Source organism: Chinchilla lanigera, unplaced genomic scaffold (assembly GCF_000276665.1).
Source record: "Chinchilla lanigera isolate Chin_1 unplaced genomic scaffold, ChiLan1.0 scaffold00105, whole genome shotgun sequence".
Classification (NCBI taxonomy): Eukaryota; Metazoa; Chordata; class Mammalia; order Rodentia; family Chinchillidae; genus Chinchilla; species Chinchilla lanigera.
This window is the reverse complement of record NW_004955506.1, coordinates 49,043-68,995: the sequence shown is the minus strand read 5'-3', so window position 1 is coordinate 68,995 and position 19,953 is coordinate 49,043. Positions and strand designations below refer to the sequence as shown.

At 53.1% G+C, this 19,953-nt stretch overlaps 1 long non-coding RNA gene across 1 annotated transcript; it reads left to right on the top strand.

Moving 5' to 3' along the window:
- The first annotated feature begins 12,936 nt into the window (after positions 1-12,936).
- On the top strand, positions 12,937-19,901 carry LOC106146937. The gene is made up of 3 exons (XR_001231585.1): positions 12,937-13,127; positions 14,919-15,034; positions 19,713-19,901. It is a non-coding gene; the product is annotated as an uncharacterized LOC106146937 (long non-coding RNA).
- The last annotated feature ends 52 nt before the right edge of the window (positions 19,902-19,953 follow it).

The following is a 19,953-nucleotide window of genomic DNA, read 5'->3' as shown; positions in this document are numbered from 1 at the left end:
CTCAACTTTTGTTTGGCTGAGAAAGACTTTGCTTCTACTTCACCTTTGAAGAATATGATGGTTAGATGTCCCCCCTAAAGCTTCATGCAGTCATGGGTGGGGCTTTTTGGAGGTGGCTGGATCTAGGATGTGTGATGCTGGGATTAATGGTGCTGATTACTAATTAGTCCACTGACTGGTTTAGCATAGTTCTGGGTGTGGATAATGGGAAGGCCCATCTTGGGTGTGGGAGGCAGCACCTGAAAGGCTGGAAGGGATAAAAGGGAGAAGCAGGCTTGCTACTTGCTGCCTTCTGACTGTCCTGCACTGCTATGGACCATTTTTCCTCTGCCATGCCACCATGCTTTGGAGCCAGCCTATTATGGACTGAAACCTCTACAAACTGTGAGCTACAGTAAACCTTTCCTCCTTTAACTTCGGGTGTCTGGTATTTTGTCTCAACAATGTGAAAAGTAACTAAGACAGAGGAAAATCTCACAGGGTACAGGTTGGAAATTGGAGATTTTTCTCTTAGCTCTGTGTCTTGTTCCTCTTGCCAAATGTTCCCTGAGAAGTTGGATGCAACTCCTGTCCTTGCTCCTGGGTTAGGTGTTTGTTTTTTTTCCTTCAGCTTCTTTCAAGATTTTTCTTTCTCTTTGATTTTCTGAAAGTTGCATGTGGTATGTCCAGGTGAAGCATTTTGAGTTGTGTTGGTTTCTTTGCTTTCAGCATTCCCCCTGCATGGTCTCCTCTGAGATTCCTGGATCTGTGGTCCACTGTCAGACATTAATTTGGGAAAATTCTCAGTCACTGTTGCTGCAAATATTGCTCTAACTTTTCCTCCTTTTCTTTTCTTCAAATGATGTACCTCTTGTAGCTGTCCCATAGATTATGGATATTTGAATCTGTCTTCTATTTTAGTCTAGTTTTTTCCCCTCATTTTTCAATTTTGGGAGTTCCTGTTGTCCTATCCTAAAGCTCAGATTCTCTTCACATCAACGTCCCATCTACTCAGGAGCTTGTTGAGAGCCATCTTCACTTCTGTTACAGTGTTTTTGAGCTCTAGCAGTTTTTAAAAAATTTTTTTCCTAGAAATTTCCGTATCTGTACTGGATCAGTTAGTTTTTCACTGCTATGACTAAGAAAAATACTTTTGAAGGAGGAAAGATTTACTTGGGCTCATAGTTTCAGAGATCTGCTATACAAGCTGAGCTGACAGCCCAACGCAGGCCCCAGTCAGCAGCCCCTGTCCCTCCTCCCTCGCCAGGGACCTGGGTCTCAGAGGTGACATCACCTGCTTGCCTAGACTGTGGAGGGTCCTGTTTGCCCACAGGGTCCCGTTTTTGCAGCTATGACCATGTGGACAGGGAGACTGGGCAACATCTCTGGGATGCAAGGGTGAATTACTCAGAAATGCGGGCTTTATGTCTGGAAGGAGCTGGGTAAGATGAAGAACGTATTTGGCCAAATGGAATCTGGATTTGGCCCAAGTCAAATCTGAGTATGGTTGATCTTCTTGGCCTGGGGTCTCCTCCAAGTGGTATAGAAGGGGCATCTCTTCATTCATGAGCAGTTTCTACAGAAGTTTTTCTAGGTTTCCCTCAGCCCCAGCAGCTGTGTGTGGTCAGTCCTGGGGGCTGGGCTGCATGCTCCTGGGGATCAAGGTGGTCAGGAGATGGGTTGTCAGGCCCCCTGTGTGGGCCCAAGTTCTGTTCTCTCCTCCTGGCATTCTCCTGAGGCACAGGCTCCTGGTGCTACCTGGGACCCTGCAGGAGTAGGCTGAGTGCAGGTGTGGGCTAACAGCTGGGGAGGCCACGGGCAGGGTGTGTGTGTGGGACCATGTTTGCTCCTGGAATGGCTCCCCAGCAGGTGCTCAGGTGCCTGTGGGCTTCCTCAGCCCCTTGGGCCCCAAAAGCCATTTTTCTTCTGTGCCCTTAGGACCCCTGCAGGGCAGGTCCCACTGGGTGGATAGGTTGGATGTTAAGTGCCCCAGCAAGACCTGCCCCAAAGACACTGCAGGAGTAGCTGTTGGGGCTCCAGAGCTGGCTCTGGGGTATAGATGCAGGAGAATGAGTCTCTGTGGAGGCACTGTGTGGGCAGCCTTTGGCCTACACAACTGTCACATGTACAACAAGACCAGAACACGTCCAGGGTGGGGCCCCTGTCTTGTCCTGCTATACAACATCTTGAAAGTACAACTCAGGAGGAAATGGACGTATCCAGAGCTCTGGCTTCAGGGAGGCCTCTCCTCAGAGTGTGCTGAGCAGAGGCAGGACCCCCAGGTCCAGCCCCGCTAGTATCTTGACCACTGGGCCTGCAGTGCACTGGCTGGTTATGCCCCTCACATCCTGTGTTGAGTCCTAACCCAAAGTGATGGCACTGGGAGGAGCACTTTTGGGAGTGAGTGGGGTCACAGAGGGAGACCTCATTCAAGTGAGTGCCTTGTTCCCTCCAGCAAGTGAGGACCCAGCAGGAAGGTTCCATGTGTGAGCCAAGATGACTCTCACCAGAACCCAACTGTGCCTGTACCTGGGGCCTGGACGCCCAGCCCAGGAGCTTCAAGGAACACATTTCTGTGTGCATCAGTTGCCCACTTGATGGGAATTTGTGTCAGCAGCCCAAGCTAAGACCAGATTTTCCATCCTTCTATCTGGCTGCTGGGTGAGGCCTCAGCATGTGGCTGAGTGACTTCTATGCACCACTGGTCTCTGTGCTGCCTCTGGGTGCCAGGCCACACTGCCTTAGGTAACAGAACTGGTACCCACTCTACCTTGCTGAGGGCTGTGCTCAAGCAGCACCCCCAGAGGGGCTTTGTGTTGCTTCCACCCCATGTGTACACTCTAGGGGTGGCAAGAGGCCTTTGAGGCTCATCTCCTTGGAGTTGAACATGTGGGGGGGGGAACAGAGCTGTGACAACCAATAGGCTGCATCCCAAGCACCAGGAGATGCCACCCATTCCTGTCATGGGCATCACCCCAATAAAACCCTCTGCATTTGATTCTGTCCTGGCAGCTGCTTCTTGTAGAAGCTGGATTATACTACTCAGAGGTGATTCATTCACAGTGAGCCTAGTGACAGTCAATGTGCAACTCTGTCCACAGGTCTTGGGGACCATTAGATGGTGCCCTCCTTAGGTCAGCACTGCTCCTGGTTGTGCCTCATGCTTTGGTGGCCCTCATGCTAATAGGTCCACGTGAGCACTGGAGCAGCTCCCTAGAGCAACACTACTCGATACTCCTGCTGCACTGTCTTGGAGGGAGTTTTTTAGATCTACCTCTGTGAGAATCAGGGTTCACATTCTGCGCCAGATCTGGGAGTTGGGAGAGATGCTCCTGTCGTGTGAGAGGGAGTAGGTGCAGGAGGCTGTGGCCAGCTAATCACAGCTCAGGACAGATGGCTGTGGCCTCCACTCCAACAGCCAAGACCAGGGGCTTCCCAGGCCCCAGGCTGCCCATGCAGTGGGTAAGACCTGCGTGTTGTCATCGATTGTCTGAGGCTCCCATCTTGCCTGCTCTGTAGCACACTTCCAGCTTCACAGCAGAGACAGAGGCCACAGAGCACAGCAGCCCTCAGAGCCTGCCTGCGTTGGGTGAGGCTCACTGTGCAGGCACACATGGTGCTGGGTGAAGGGCGGTGGCACAAGGAGCTCTCTGTCCCTGCAGATGGCTGCAGGTGATGTGCTGTCTTCCAAATAACAGCACTTCGCTACAGAAGTGCTGGTATAGTTCTGTGGCTCTGGAGTATTTTAATTCTTATTTTTCCCCACTTTTCAAATATCACTTCACACTTCCTTTTCTCTAAGTGGATAGAGACACACAGGGTGGAAGTGTGCCCAACTTCTTCTTGGTGCAGCTCTCTTCTTTTCCCTCTTGGAAATCTTGTTATTTTTTGCTGTTATTTTAAAGGTTTTAAACAACGATTGAAAACTGCTTGGATAAGCCTTGCTGGTGTGCAGGGCTGTGATCAGTGCCCTTTCTGAGAAAGATGTGCTCTATCCTCATCCTCACCCTACCCTCAGGCTGAGCACGGGAGTCGCCTTGGGCTTGGCTCATCATTGCAAGTGTCTGCATGATGGAAATATACTTACTTGGTTGTGAGTCTGCCTTGGAGAGCTGAGAGCCAAGCTTTTGAGAAAACAGGATGTAGAAGCTAGTCTGGACTGTAGGCCTGACACACCTTGCAGTCAGATCTGTGATGTCCTCTTTGCCTTGGACATTCCCAGAGCTCAGCAGCCACTGGAAGTGGTCCTGGAGCTCCCCCACACCCACCCCACCCCCCTAGGGGCATGACCCCCAGTGGGGTCTCCTGCTCTCTCCTCCTGGCTGTTCACTGCAGGTCTGAGCTCTGGGCTCCTCATGTCCACACTGCGGTCTATTCTCCTCTGGTCAGGGTTTGATGGCCCAGCTGTGGGTGGGGACAAGAGAAGTAACATGGTGCAAAGCCAGCTCACAATAGTTTCACACATGTTTTCTGTATGGCTGAAGCCATGGCACTGGGGTGGGCCCGCTCCCTAGGAAGGTGGGAGAGGAGTACAGGCTGTAGGACAGGACCATGGGGCAGCCTTGGGCCTCCCAGGTGAGCCCCCAAAGCTGCAGGGTCAGAAGGAAGAAAATGGAACTCTTGGGCCAGCTGCTTGCATGAGGTCAGGGAGAACATTTTAAAGTAGTTTCTCTGAGTTTGACCTCTTGAATAACTCAATTAAAAAAAAAAAAGCTCCTTCCCTAATGTCAAAATTTGGATTTAACCCACACTGAACTTGTCCTTTGAGATACTTTGGCATGACCAGGAATGGCCTTGAGGCCCAGGCACCACCGTGTGTGGGTTGCGCAGTGGACCCAGGGCACATGGCCTGACTTGGACCCCACCTCCTTTCCTGCCTACTTGGCCAGGCCACCCGGAGAAGAGTCAGCATCTCTGAGCCTCTGTTCCTTCAGCTGTAGAGGATCCATTGCCTGCACTGGTCTGGGGCTGCTGAGGACAGAAGATAGTGGGCTCCCGCAGGACTCACAGTAGGACTGGCTTAGGGTGGGCGAGTGTGGGGCGAGGGTAGGGAGCGGGAGTGGCCCTCACTCTCTGAAGTTCCTACAATGGGATGCACTGGGGGGGGGTTGGTTTTGAGGTGTTAGTGATGGGTTTAGGTTTTTGTTATCTTGATTTTGAAGGCCAGATGAGACCTCCATTAGAGACATATATGTGTGCTGCCAAAGCTCTCCGGGGTCAGTTGTACAGCACAGGGACCCTTAGTCTTGTTGAATGGCTGGGAGTGCTGGTGACTTCCTGGGGATCATCCATCTTCCCCTTCTGTGCCATAGTATAGCTGGTTCCTGGTCAAGGTGCTGAAGGTCCAGCTTCCCCATGGGGTGGACACAGCCCGTTAGGCCCCAAAGACCCTGGCTTCTGATGCATAGACTCAATGGCACAGAAGCTCTTTGCTCTTCTTGGGGCATGAGGTGGGGCCCTGACAGCCCCTCCAGTGCAGGCCTACACTGAGGGGCTATCTCAGCTGGACTTCTCTCGTGTGGTTCCTGAGTCCAGCCTGATTTTCTGTGCCTGGTATGTTCACTACCTCTGTGCCATCCCTAGAGGGAATGTGGACACTTCCCAAGGACAGGGAGTGCTACCCCAACCCACACGTCTCCCAGTGGCAGCTGTCACTGTCTCCTTGGGCTCCAGGGGTCAGCACAGAGGTCCCTTATGGGGACAGTCTCAGGACATAGACTCTTTGGGAAGCTCTTGTTGAGTAACTGCTGCATGCTGGGATTCATGAGGGGGCAACATGCAGACTCAGGAACCCCACTGGGGTGGAACGTGTTTGCCACTGCCCTCAGAAGAGGGACTGGACAGTGTGGATAGTCCCTTAGCTCTAGGACACAGACTTGCCACAGGCTGTCTCAGGGGCCCAGGGGAGCCAAGGCGTGAGCCTCAAGATGTTTGATCTTTCAGTTTACCAGAAACTGAGAGAAGGTACAATCTCCAGAAACAGCTGGCCAGTGTGAGCCCTGCGGTTATTGATCATCTCTGCATACACAGATGTTGAGCTGTCATGGGGGGACAAATTCCCTGCGCAACACCGTCCAGTGGATGGGCAGGTGACATCAGGCAGAAATTCATGGGGCTTAGTCCATGTGGCAGAGCCAGCTCACCCTACACTGCAAAGAGCATGCGGGGGGTCTGGGGACAGCTAGGCCCCCCAGGTGGGCATGCATAGCCTGTGGTGGGAGAGTTCTGGCATGTGGTTTCCGTACCAGACAGGAAATAATGAGACCTGCTTGGGACAGGTCCAGGCTAGCCTGTGCCTGGGGAAGGCTACAGGTTCTAGGTCCCCTGAGGAGTTCCTTGGCCCAAAAGGAAGGCACAGGTGAGTGGAGGGGAGGGAAGTTCACACAAGGTTTGAGATGGCAGCTCTAAAGAAAGGAAAATTGTATAGATTCCCCTTGAGCTTGTGATATTTTGACAAAAGGTACGTTGCAGTCTGTCTTCACATCAGCCATGGGGAGCAGAGTGGTAAATTTCTAGGCAAAATAGAAATGTTAAAAAACTGTTATGACATCAAGACCCAGCTAAAGTTCCCACTAAGCAGAGATATGTAGCCCATTCACGAGGGCCATGGAGCTTGCCATGCTCCATAGACACCTTTCATGCTGCGTTGTCACCGGAAGTGATGCAATCAGGCTTTCTCCAGTGTGTTCCAAAATGTGGGCTCTTCTCGCTTCATCTCCATGGTTCCCTCCACTGGTGTTGGGGCTTGCACTTTGTTTTCCAGTCATGCCTGAGGCTTTTTTAGCTTTCTAAAGTTATCCCTTTTTTCCTGAAAGAGTGAATCAGTGCCTGGTTGTTAGGGCTCCGCTGTATGCTTTCTGGTGCTGGCTAGGGTTAGGGACACTTCCCATCCATGCCTCACACACATGGACAGAGCAGAGGCTCTTTGGGCATGGATGTCATTTCCTTTATGTGCTGTCATCATCATCATCATCACTGACTTCCTCTCTTCTGCTTCCACTGTCACTGCCGTGAGACTTTTAAGGAGCCTGCTCTTGCTCAGTGGTCTTATAGAAAGCGCATTGGCAGTGGTAGTTTTTCTGGTTCACACCTGTGGAGGCTGAGGCTCATGGAGGTTAAGCAACTTGCTCAGAGCCACAGAACTATGAAGACACAGAGCCTGAATGTGGACCAGGTCTGGCTCCAAATCCTAACCTTCCCTTTGCTTTTCTGCAGCTTTCTACTGACTGAAAGCAGTGACCATGGCTTGGCAAAGTACGTCCCTTTGCAGCATGAGCCCTGCCCAGGGTAATGACCTGCAGTGCCAGGCCACAGGTTTCTGGCAGACTCCCAGGGGCAGAGGCCATGGCCAGTCTCCCTCCAGAATGGGGTGAAGAGCCCGGGACCAGGGTAAATGACCTCTTTCTGTCCTGCTTTGGGGTGATCTAGCTGGGCTGGTCTGAAATAAAAACGCATGTTAGTGGAGAATCAAGACACAGCCAGGTCAGCTCAGGACATGGTATCAGCCTTTGCAGCCATGGTTTAGCTCCCTGGGCATTATGTTCCCTCTTGGCTCACTGTTATTGTCTGCCTCAGCCTGCACTCCCTTCCTTCATAACAGGATGGCAGACAGAGCGGCTGCCACAGGCTGCTCCAACTCCTGAACACACTGAGATAAGCCCCACATGGCGGAAACCCCTGGAACTGCGAAGGTGTTCACTCCTTAGGCTCCAGGACACCAAGAGTTGTGTCCCTCCATGTCCATGGATGGGGACAGGCAGTTACTCAGGTGTGTCGCCCCTGAGCAGGCCTGATGTGGAGCTAGCCTGCGTTTGGTGCCTCCAAAGCTGTCTTAACTCCTAGAAGCCTTTTCTACTGCTAGATTCTCATCAGTATGCACTCCTGGCTGAAGAAACACAACTTTTAGTTTTGCAAAGAGTAGACTTTCTGGAACCCCTCTATATTCTCTCCAGTTTGCTGCAAACCTGCTCACTCTTTTCTGAGCATATCTTTTTTTTTTTTTCTTGAGGTTCTCTACCAAGTGCAGTAGAAACAACTAATTTGTTTTGGTGATGTTTTGCTAGGGAAGCTCTTAGTTCAATGCCAAGAGTTTAGTAGGTATGTTTCCTGTTTCCTAAATTATGGCAGGAGACAGTTTTAGTGATTTATTTTTATCGTTACATTTTTAAAACCCATTTCCCAACTTTTTGTATCAAGCCTCTAGTAGTCAGCTATTGTTGCAATACTGCTGCAAAAGGAGAGGTCCTGATGATCCCAGAGTTTAGAAATCCATTTGTGCCTCAGCCACAGCATCTCTGTGTTGGGCAGCAGATGCTGTTCTAGGCCACTTCTCACCTCTGCTCTGAGGCTGGTGGAAGAGGCAGAAGTTACTGAGTATTTACCAGGCCAGGACTGTAAGGCTAAGCAGAAGTGTGTGCTGTCTCTGAAACTTCCACTCAGATCTGCCCACTGTCCCTTCCACATAATGCAGTGATTGTGGCCCGTGTTGTGGCCATCCATGGTACCAAGGCTGGGAGCGTGAGAGGATGGTGAGCCAGTGACACTGTGCTCTGGGACTGGCTGAGAGACGCAGGCCAAGTTAAGACGAGTCGTCCCCATCCCTCTACTCCTGAAGCCCTGGGCTCTGCAGATGAGACATGATGTGGGGAAAGGACAGAGCTCAAGGCTGGACCAGCTGGCTGCCCCTTACACCCTCTGTGACCAATGGCCACTCCTTAGTGCTTCTGGAGCTACAGCCCTAAGACCGTGTCACTCCTCCCTGGTACTCAGGGTGGGTGGGCCAGTCTGGGAAGGGGCAGCTGTGAGACCCTAATAATAGATACCATTCCCTCCACCAGCCTTCCCCCGTCTGGGCAAGCAGAGGGATGCTGAAGCCAGCCGGCTCCCCCATATGGAGTGTCCCCTCTGACTGCCCACCAGGTAGGCTGAGAATTAACAGCCCCTGAGGGCAGAGAGACATCCACCTGGCTGTCCCACCAGCCCTATCACCTCATGAAGCTGGCTGCTATATCTAGAAGTAACTACTGTAGCCCTCACAACGTCTTCCCTACCTGGTAGAGTCCATGCTGTCTGCTCGATGTGTCATACGGAACATTCGACACATTATCTGTAGTGTACTTAGTGCCCTTGAAGCTATGTCCATGTCCTAATTCCCAGAACCCATCAATGTGACCTTATTTAGGAAAAGGGCTTTTGCATGTACAATTAAGGACACTGAGATGAGGTCATCCTGGTTTGTGGAGATGCCCCTAATCCAATGTCATGTGTCCTATGGAGGAGCAGGCCATGTGAGTGGAGCCAGTACCTGGGACACTGAGGCCACAGCCACAGGAAGTGTAGAACCACCAGAAGTGGCGGGCAGGATCTGGGAGTGAGAGGAAGCACCTTGTGGGGAGCAAGTCCTGCCCACCCCTTGATTTTAAACTTTAGCTCTCCTGAACTGTGAAAGAATACATTTCTGTTAAGTTGCCCAATCAATTTGGCCAGTTGCAGGAAATTAGCATGCATCTCATTTAATTAGAGAATCCCTCAAGGTAGGTATTTGATATCCATTTTGCAGGTGGACAAATCAAGTCATAGAATGAAGGTAGTTTGATTCTGATGGCTGTTAAGGGCACCAGCAGCAGCATCCAGTCTGCTTCTGCACCTGTGCATGGGTCCTGCTGCAGTCCACATGTAGAGCAGGCCAGCAGAGAAGAGACACAGAGCAGACCAGGTCCACACAAGCTGCTCCAGAGGGGCTGTTGGAACCAGGGAGAAAAAGCAGAGGATTGTGGCATCTCTGCTGGTCCTGGGAAGAGCTAGGGTCTCCGGACCAGATGACCATGTGCAGTCTGACATAACTCCACCCAAGGGGGCCTCTGTGCCCAGCTGGTGGGGATGGACTTCCTCTGGATTCATGCTCAGTCCAGGGAGCCCCAATTCCTGGTTCCTTCTGGAGGCTGGGGAGAGATCATAGCAGGAGGTTGGCTGGGGCTAGGGGGCCTGCCCCAGGGACTGAGGACCTGGAGCACTCTTCCTGGCTGCAGCACTTGGCCCTCTCCCAGGGGAGACAGAACAGAGCTGTCTGCGGTAGAGGATGGGGAGACTGATAGGTGGCCTTCTCTCTCTGGCTTCATGTTGGTAGTTACATTTTTATTCCATTTTCTCCTTTGGGTTTTTCAGGTTCATTAATGGAGAGGACTCATGCATCAGAACATGTTGTACCTAGCATCTCATATATTTAGATGAATTCTTTTTGGACTTAGACTTCATGTTGTAATGGACTAGACCCTTATAGTTGTCAAGATTAGCAACTGCGTTTTACATGTAGGGTGCATGTAGATTTCTGAAGGGCAGAGAACAAATGATGGTCAGCAGGAATTTGGTCAAAGAAGTTCACATTCGAATCCCCCAAGCCTGTGAACTGGCTACATTATCTGACAGAAGGGGTTTTGCAGGTGTGCTGAAATTTAGGACCCTGCGATCTGGAGATATTCCTCCAGGCAGAGCAGGTAATGCTGTCCAGCCTTGATTTCATTTTCAGAACTGTAACAGGTTTGTGGATTTTTTCCTTTTCTCCTTCTCCTTCCTCTTCCTCTTCTTCTTCTTTTTTTTTTTTTTTTTTTTCTTTTTCTTTTTCTGATGCTAGGGATGGATCCAGGGCCTCACAGATGCTATGCAAGCCTGCCTTGTTGTTTTGGTTTGCTTGGAGTAGACCCAGTATGTGGCCCAAGCTATTCTTGAACTTGGGTGATTCACCTCAGCCTCCCTAGGATGAGAGGCCAGATTGTATTGCTTTAAATCGCTGGATTTGTAGTACTTTTAATAGCAGCAGTAGGAAGCTAATACAGGAACCATGGAGCAGAGGAAATCAGTGGAAGGACAGACCAGGAGGTAGAAGCGCAGGAAGAACACACTTTCTGCAGGAGTCATGCTCCATTTTTGTGCAGCAGAAGGGACCAAGTCTTGGTTAGAGTGGATTCAGGAGAGACTAGGAGGGAGGGGAGGAGGGAGGGAGATGGCAACGACCTGCACAGGGCTGTTGGTGAAGAGCAGAAGAGGGTGGCAGCTGGGCTGGGGGCCTGGGAGAGAACACAAGGCCCTGCCCTGGCGTGAGAGGTGAGGGGAGAGGACATCCAGCAGCCCCAGCAGAGCCGGCCAGGGCGAGGAGGCCCTGGAGGGAGTACATGGAAATTCTTTTCTGATTGCTTCTATTTTCTCAGCGAAATGGGAAACAATCATCTCTTTTTCACTTGCTAAATGTGCTGAGCAGGCTTGAAGGACGCGAGAAGGCAGGAAGCAATCGGGATGCCTCACACATGCGGCTTCAATATTGTTTGGTTGGAGAAATAATATACTGCTCTACTAGTTTGTTTTAAATTAGACAAACACCCTGGAGCCTGACTGCCACTGGAGAGGGCAGCCAGGGCTGTGTTTGGAGGGGGGCTTTGGGGTGCTGAGGTCAGCTCTGTTTGACATTCCTGACGTGTGAAGGGCGGCTTGGAACAACAGTGTGAGCCATGGGCGTGCAGCTCCCTGGAACTACTCCAGGGGCCCTGCTTGAGAAACGATTCCATCCTGGAGATTCCTCCCCAATGCTAAACAGCTGTTGGTGCTTGTGGAAAATAAGGTTGGGATTGTTTTCTCGCAGCCATGGGCGCGCCTCGCGCTGTTTGTAAAGCTGGTGATGGATGGTGTGCACGCGGACTCCTGTACAGCAGCTCGCCCTGACTGGCAGCAAGGATACATCTGCCACGCTGTTGCTGCACAGTTCGGTCTCCCCCATAGCTTCATCCCTGAGCTGAGTTGTCCAGGTGTCTGCCTGCTTGATGTGTATGACTTTCTCAGGCAGATGCCCTGTGTCCACCTGCCCAGCGACCTTTGTGAGCCTCAGAGTGGACCTGTCTCCATCTCCGCCAATGCTCCAAGTCTTCCGCCTACTAGGAGTCTCATTCCATGTCCCAGTGGGCCACAGAGGTCACAGCTCTGCGTTTTATTTTCAATAAATTTGAGGCTACCCTAGAATGGTGGAAGCCTTTGTGGGGTTCCCTGTCCTGGTCTTGAGAGTTTCCTGCTTCTCCCCACCTAAGATCCCCTCCTTCCCTGGTCACCTGCAGAACCCTCTTGCACAGAGGCCACCAATTCCTTGGCTCTGCTGACCCTACTTCCCTGAGCTCTAGCACTGCGGTATCAGCTGTGCACAGCCTGTTTACCGTATTGCCCTCTCCTGGCTGGGGGATCTTTTGGGGGCAGGTTCTGTGTCCCTTTCTCTGGATATGTCCAGCTCTAGAGTGTTGCCAAGCACACAGGTAAGAACAGGAACAAGCCTTGGCCCCTCGCACTGACCATGGACATCCCACAGGGGGCCACTGCAGGCTCATGGTGCCCACAACAGGTCACTCTGGAAACAAGAAAGCTGGAGTTCATCAGTGTGTTTGCAGGTGCATGGCTAATAACTGGCAGGACAAAGCCCATGTCCAGCCACTCGTAACAGTTCTTTGATCTATGGAATCTTAGTACACACATCATCTCCTGTCTGTTGAAATGGCTGTTGGTCCATTTCTGCAGTCAGCACTGTCTCTGAGCATATCCCTCCATTCCTGCATAACACAGCAAGGTGCTCACACACATTTCCCTCAGTCCCTGAATGCACCTACCTGTGTCCACCTGACCTACAGCCTTGCTCATGCTGTACCTGGAGACCCCAGTTGGGCCACCTCTTCTCTCTGTCCTGCTGCTTTGCCTTGCTCGCCCGAGTTCCTCCCTTCTGGTTGCTGCCTTTTGCAGCCAGAGCCTCCCTCTGAAAGGCCTTCCCTTCTGCTGTTCCTGTCCAACATCAACCTGCAGCCAGGTGAGATGCACAGCTGCTCAGACTAAAAGGGTTAGAACACTCTCTTCCATTTCCACACTCAGAGTGTGTGGGAGCGGTGGGTGGTGGATTAAGACACAGCATTGTGACATCAGAGGCCCGGGTAGGTCAGCAGCTCCTGAGCCAACTGTGTTCCTGGGTGGGAAACACTTCATTTTCCTGTGCAGCCACCACCTCTTTGTGGCCGGAGCCGGCAGATGACTGGTGTGAAGTTCTGTGGGAAGAGGCTGAGGCCAAAGACTTTAGAAACTTCTAGTCGGAGACTGAGCCAGGGGCTGCCTACTGTCCATTTGTGCAGGTGATCTTGGCCCCCAAAGGGGCTGCCTTTTCCCTGTACTGTCTTGGGGCCATGGGACCTCAGATCTCCCCATGCCAGCACCCTGCAGCACCAGGAGATGCCAGGCCGCTCTGGGACACGCGTCAGAGTCAGCGGGGCTTGGGCCAGGGAGAACATGACCCTAGAATGGGACATCTGGCCCTGCTGACACCATCTCCAAAGACAGAAGAGGAATAAGGGCTGACAGGGATATAAGCATCTAAACATCTGGGGCAGACCTTGATCCGACAGCCATACAAAGGACCAGCAGCTTCCTGGGAACTATGCCTCATGGGCTGTGTTCTCCTCACTAGGTGGGCCCTGGTACTTGGCAGGAGAGGGGAGCAACTGCCCGCTCCTGGCCCCGTCTATGTGGGATGGAGTAGCATGGATGAAATGTGTAGTCCCCACCTGGGATAGGGCCAGGTGATTCTGATCCAAACTCCTCCCTTTAGCAGCTGGTTCCCACACTGCACAGAGCTGGTGCTGCATGGAGCCCATACCCTCTGGCCTGGGACATGGGGTCGGTCCCCCAGGGAACAGGGTCAGAGCTGGAGGCAGTAGGTCCCCATGAGATGTGTGTTTATACTCCCTCCAGGCATGTGGATCTGCACCAGGCCCTCCTGGCTGCCGTATCCCACTGGCCAGCCACCAGGGGACCCTGTCTTCAATGCCCAGACCCCAAGCTAATGCTGTGGTTTGGGGCAGACCCAGGGCTCCATGGTCTGCTTCTTCAGCTTATAGAGTGGGACTATGCCAGGAGCAGCCAGGCTCCCACCTTGTCTGTCACCTGCCCGCTCCCCTGGGCTGACAAGTAGAGGCAGAAGCTACATGGACATGGTAGATGTATATCTGTATGTGTATGTTCCCTAAAAGGCCTTCCATGCTGGGCACGGTGGTACACACCTGTAATCCCAGCACTCAGGAGGCTGAGACAGGAGGATCGCTGTGAGTTTGAGGCCAGGCTGGGCTACAAATTGAGTTCAAGCCCAGCCTGATCTGCATAGGGAGATCCTGCCTCAAAAAGAAAAAGAAAGGGGCTGGGGATTTAGCTCAGCGGCAAAAGCGCCTGCCTGGCAAGTGCAAGGTCGTGAGTTCGGTTCCCGGTACTGGAGAAAAACCAAAAAAAAAAAGAAAAAGAAAATAAAAAAGTCCTTTGAGGAAATGCAGCCTAGAAATGCAAGGGCAAGATGGGGTGTAGGGGTGGGCTGTGCTGGGATGGGGGCTGTGTTGGGGGCGATGTGAGGGCTGAGGCCAGAGGAAGAGGTGCCTACTTCGGAAGTGTGTGGGGGATGCTGTTTCTCACATGCTTCATTTCCTGTCTTAACACATGTGAATGTCCTGAAGTAAGAAAACTGTTCAATTTACCATGAGAATGAGCAGGTTTGCTGAGGCTGAACCCTCCCTGGCTGCATGGCATTTCTCCCTGGCTGGGACCACACTGCCTATGTCCTCCTGCATCCACACAGGGGAGCCGGGAGCCCCAGGAAGCAGAGTGGACATTGGGTGTCTTACTGTGCCCTGGTAGCTGTCTTGGTCCTCCTTCCAGACAAGCTGCTCACACTGGGCTGCGCTGGCTCTGCCTGGGGCCTGCTCCTGGTCCAGGGTGAGCCTAAGTTGAGCTGAAGGCAGGGGTGGGCCTGTCTGTCCCTCACAGACCCCTGCCTGGGTGCCCATGGGTTCCATGAACCCCTTTCAGGTCCTTTGAGGGCTGTGCTGGGGACCAGGGGCTGTCCCTCTAAGGACAGCGAGTGTCTCTGGGTTTCCCAACAGGCCTCGGTTGTGCAAGGAGGCAGGGTCCTGCTGCCCACTGGCTGAGACCAGTCCACCAGCCCAAGTCGGGAGTGGAGTAGTCACTGAGGCGGCTCCAGAATCTCACAATAACAATGGTATCACCTTGCTCCTCCCTTCTGCGGTCATCGTCACAGTAAGAGCATGCAGCTGGTGGGGCCTGCATGTCTTCGAGCTTGGCGTTGCTGAGCATGCAGGCTCTGTGGAGAGCAGGACTGAGTGCCTAGGAGACTCTAGAGGGCTGGGGCTTGGCCAAGGCCAACTTCCAGAAAGACCATGAGTGACAAAAGGCCATTCCCTGTGAGTTAGGGGAAGACCTGCCCTCTGAGGCACAGAGTGTGTGGGGAAACCTCAGCCTGCTTCGGGGATGGGTCTAGGGGGAACTGAGGAACTGGCCTGATTGTCACTGAGCCCCAGGGCCCAAGGAATGGCATCCAGGCCAAGGTGGAGCGGGATGGGGGCTGCTGGGGCCAAGCCATGTGGCCAGGGCATATTTGTTTTTGGAGGGGCTACTGCCCTGACCATGCCCCTCTGGACAGGGTGGTGCCATCCTCTGGGACAGGGAAACTGAGATGTGCTCTGGGTGAAAATTTGGGTGAATTTGGATTCAGCTGGAGCTTAAAGATATTGGAATTCAGGGCTGTGGGCTGGTGCTGGCCACACCACAAGGAGGGCTGGCTCTGGGCAGGGTGGCAGCAGGCTTTTCCTACAGGACAAGGCAGAGAGGCAGGCAGGCAGACAGGGGCTGCTGGAGGGCTGTCCAAGCCACTGCCCACCCGGCCCATGAGGACAGATAGCCCTTTTGCCAGCACAGGATGGGGGCGGGTAGACTCCTCAGGACAGACTTGGGTGTCAGGGCCTGCACCTCCCTCCCTGGCAGTGTACCCCCCTGACGGCCGTGTGGGCCCCCCAGCTCCTCCGCAGTCCATGGGGAAAGCTAGGGTGTGTGTCTTTTGGAAACACCCCCAGTTTGTGGTTGCTCTTGATGGACACACCCCTTGCTGGGGAGAACAGGTCTCCCTGGACCTCATTTGGGATGGGAAATAGGCTCTGTCCCATGTTAACCTAAACAGTGTTTTGCTCTTTAAATTCCACAGTCATATTTGAGGCTGGGCTCAGATCCTGCCTGCCTTTGGTGGCTCTGAGGTTCAGGGCTTGCTTTCCTGAGAACACTCGTGTGAGGTGCCCTGGGCCGCCTTCCCTCACCCACTGAGCCCCTGGCTAGAGAAACTGCAAGGTCTGAAGGAAGCAATCTGTCTCCTGCAGGTGGGGTAGGTCGGCAATGGCCGCTCCAGATTCCCAGCCCCTGAGGGACTGCGGATTGGCGGGCTGGGTATGTGGAGATCTTGCTCTGGCCCTTAACATCCTAGGGCCCGGGGAGGGCTGGTTGAGAGTCTGTCTGCCCTGAAGCAAGGCAGCATGGGGGAGGGGGAGGTCCAGGGAAGGTGGGGGTAAGTGGCCTCAGGGTGCAGTTAGGGCACCAAAGAGACCTCTATAACCTACCAGCCACCCTCACTAGGCTGTAGTCACTGTATCAGGTGCTGCAGCAAAGTTCCCCAGGTTTTAGGCACCCAGATGTCCAAGGGAGGGAGAAGGAAGTAGAGACTCCCTACCTGGTCCGAGCTGCACGGAGAACAGGCAATGGGCAATAACTCAGTATACTATATCTTGCCTGAGAGGAAAAGAGAAAAGAAAATGTGCTGTGAGAGTACAGCAGGGGAGGGCAGGCTGTGGGGTGCGGCCTCCAGGGGCTTGGCGCCGATCCCTGGCCTGGTCTGATGCTCTGTGCCCAAGTTCTGGTAGGCGGGAGCGTGACTTTGAGGCAGTGGGGGTCAGGGCCTGGCCGAGGTCTGCAGTCGCCTTGGGGCTGCCCTGGGGGTGGTGGGAGGGCGTGGCTTTTGGAAGGGTCCTAGGCCCAGGCAGGAGCTGGGGAAGAGCAGGCACACACCTCACAGTGTTACCTTGGGCTCGGGGTTCACGGTCCTTCCCTTGCAGTTGAATCTGCGTGTGTCCTGAAGGGGTGAGTCCTGCAGGGGGAGGCCAGGCTTACTGTGGGAACCCATGCTGCCCCCCCCCATCACGTCCCATGCACGTGGTGGGGGGGTGAGGGGGTGGCTCCAGCCCCAGAGGGCCCCATGGCGTGAGGGCAGAAAACTGAGATGGGCCTCATGTTGTTCCCAGAGAAGGGCCCCTTCTCAGACTTCGCTTGCTGATTCATGAGGCTAGAGCCCCACCCAGCCGCCCACCACCCATCCCAGACCCATTCCTCTGTGGATTTCACAGGCATCTGGATCAAATAACCACTACTATCGCATATAAAATTAGAGGCGAACCTCTCCAGAAAGCAGAGGCCAACAAGACTTGGTCCAATAGGATGTGAGCAGCCCTCCCCGACCCCCTGCAGTTAACCAGGGTTCAGCGGGAGAAGGCAGAGATGACCCTGCCCGCTGCCCACACAGGAAGGCAGGGGGCCCAGGCAGAGGGAGGAGATAGTAGGGAACCCCTGGTGCAGCCAACCCAGCAGGCAGGGACTGGGGTGTGGGGAGCAGGCTGCCTGGAGATGGGGTTGCAGAACCCGGCCCGTCAGCCCTCACTCCAATTCTGAGCTGGCCCAGACTGCGTGTCCCTGAAGCAGACAGATACCCTTTGGTACAGGACAGGCAGCCTCACTGAGTCCACAGGCCCTCGGAGCCACTGGACACGAGTCTGCTGCCACTCAGACCCCGTAGCCCCTTCCCCTTGCAGAGCTCAGCATTTGCTGTGAGGACCCCTTTCCCTGGAATGGGGCTCCAGGGACTCCAGGTCAAGGCCCTGCTTCTCCAGTCTTCAGGCTTCCGTGGGGTGGCAACTTGGGCTGTGTGTGTATGGCCTCCTGACAGAGACTCCAAGCACCTTTCAAAAGGTTCTTCCCCAGTATATCCTCCGGAAGGGTGTGAATGGCCCCTTTCTCACCTAAGCAACCCTGAATTCGGTCATAAAATGTTCTTCAGTTCTTTTATTTCAAAGATTAATAGGTTGGATATTTTGTCACATTCACTTTAATATTTTTCTGTTCTTATCCTTTGCTGGTTTTTCTTATTGATTTGTTGGAGTTTTCTATATATGAGAATATCACTGCTTTGTGTTCACATTGCAGATGTTAGCACTTTAACTTTTCATAGCACTTTACCTTTTCATAGCACTTTTTTTTAGGACATAGAAGATTTTGAACTTTACAGTCAAATAAGTCAACTGTTTTCTGCAGGGCTTTGCCTCTTGCATTTCTCTTGCCTTCCTGAGAGTGCCAAGATTTGCTTTTGCATTGTCTTCCAATGCTTCTATAATTATGCTTTTGCCTTAAGTCTATCTAAGTTTATTTTTGGGTATGGGGTGAGACAGAGTGGAACCAGTTTTTCACATTAAACCTTAGATATCTCAAGCCCTGGAGGATGCAATTATAGCCTGGAGCCCGCTTCCTGGGCTGGAGTCCAGCCCCACGTCACTGCTGGCTTGGGCAGGCTGCTGAGCCTTTGGGCCTCAGTTCCCTCTTCTCCACATGGAGGGTTAGCAGAGCACTGGAACACCCTCCTGTGAACAACTCAACAGTGTCTTCCCTGGGCCTGGGTCCTGCCTTTTCCAGCAGAGAGGAGGTGGGGTTAGGGCTGGGAAGGGAAGATTCTCAAAGCTCTTTGGCTGCCTTGGAGAGAGTGAGACCAACTGTGTGCCTGCTCACTGCTCCCCTTCCTGGTTCTCTGGGCTGCCCAAGGCTTCTGGGGGAAAACACTCAGATTTTGGCCAGCCCAAAGGAGGCTCCTGAAGCTGGAGTGGAGGCCACACCTCTGTAAAAAGGGGGCTAGAGATTGGCAGTGTGCTGTCTTAGCTTTCTCATCACCCACCTTGCTGTCCAGGCGGGTAACAACTGAGTTGCTAGGAGGGAGAGCCATGCTCACCTTCACTGGAGGGGGCCAGGGACACAAGGTGGCCATCCTCCCTAGCTCTGGCGTTGTCCCCAGCTCTGGCTCCCTACCTGACAAGTAGCCTTCCTCAGGCTGGACCACTTCTGCCTCCTTTCATGCCCTGTCCAGAGGCTGGCCTGGGTCTGTCTGGGCTTTGTCCCCACTGTCTCACCTCCGCCAAGCCCTGGCTCCCCACAAGCCTTTGGGGACATCTGTTAGCCCTGAGTCTCAGCCTCTCTGACCTCCTTCGACCCTTCTTCCCCAGCTGGCCCTGGCTGCTGGTGAGCTGCTCAGCCCAGGGTAGAAAGCCTCGGGCCGCACAGCTGGTAAATAAGTGGTTGCTAATTTGAGTCAAGTGTGTGAGGGGAGAGGTTAAGAAAAGCGAGAGCTAGGCTCAGACGCCTGGTCTGCCAGAATGACTGCGGCAGTGTGGGCACTGCTGAGTGCTGAGATGGATGAGTCCTGATGTCCCTGGGCTTCTGCCACCCAAACCAGGAGACAGGGCTCTTTCTGCAGTGTTGCCAGCTGCCAAGGCCCAGACTGCCTGCCTGCAGCCCTGAGCTCACCCGCCTGAGGACTCTGAGGGAGAGCTCAGCCCTGCCCAGCCCACAGTGACATCAGCTGCCAGCTCCTCCTGAGGGCAGCCACCACTCAGGCGAGGACAGGGCAGAAATGGGTGCCCATTGCCAATGCTTTTCTGCGTGGCACTTCCACAGGGCATTTAAAGAGACAGCATGCTCTTTCTTAAAGTAGGTTTGTGGATTCTTCAGCTGGACTTAACTGTTTAGTTTCCTCTTTTCCAATACATCATCTTAATTTTATTTTGTTTTCTCTTTTTCAGAACGGCACCTGAGCCCTTACTCTCGTTTCTAACTTCATTCATTTCTGCACCACTTTGAAGGCCAGAATGGGCTTCCCCTGCAGGTCTATGTCGATCAGTATTGCTGAGCTGAGTATATTGCAACACTTCCCTGCAAAAAGAAACTGATGTCTTCCTCCTATAAGAAATACATAAATCAGTTAAAAATAGTGCTCAGAGCGGATGTGATGCTGCTGCAGCTGTCACAGGAAACACATGAATC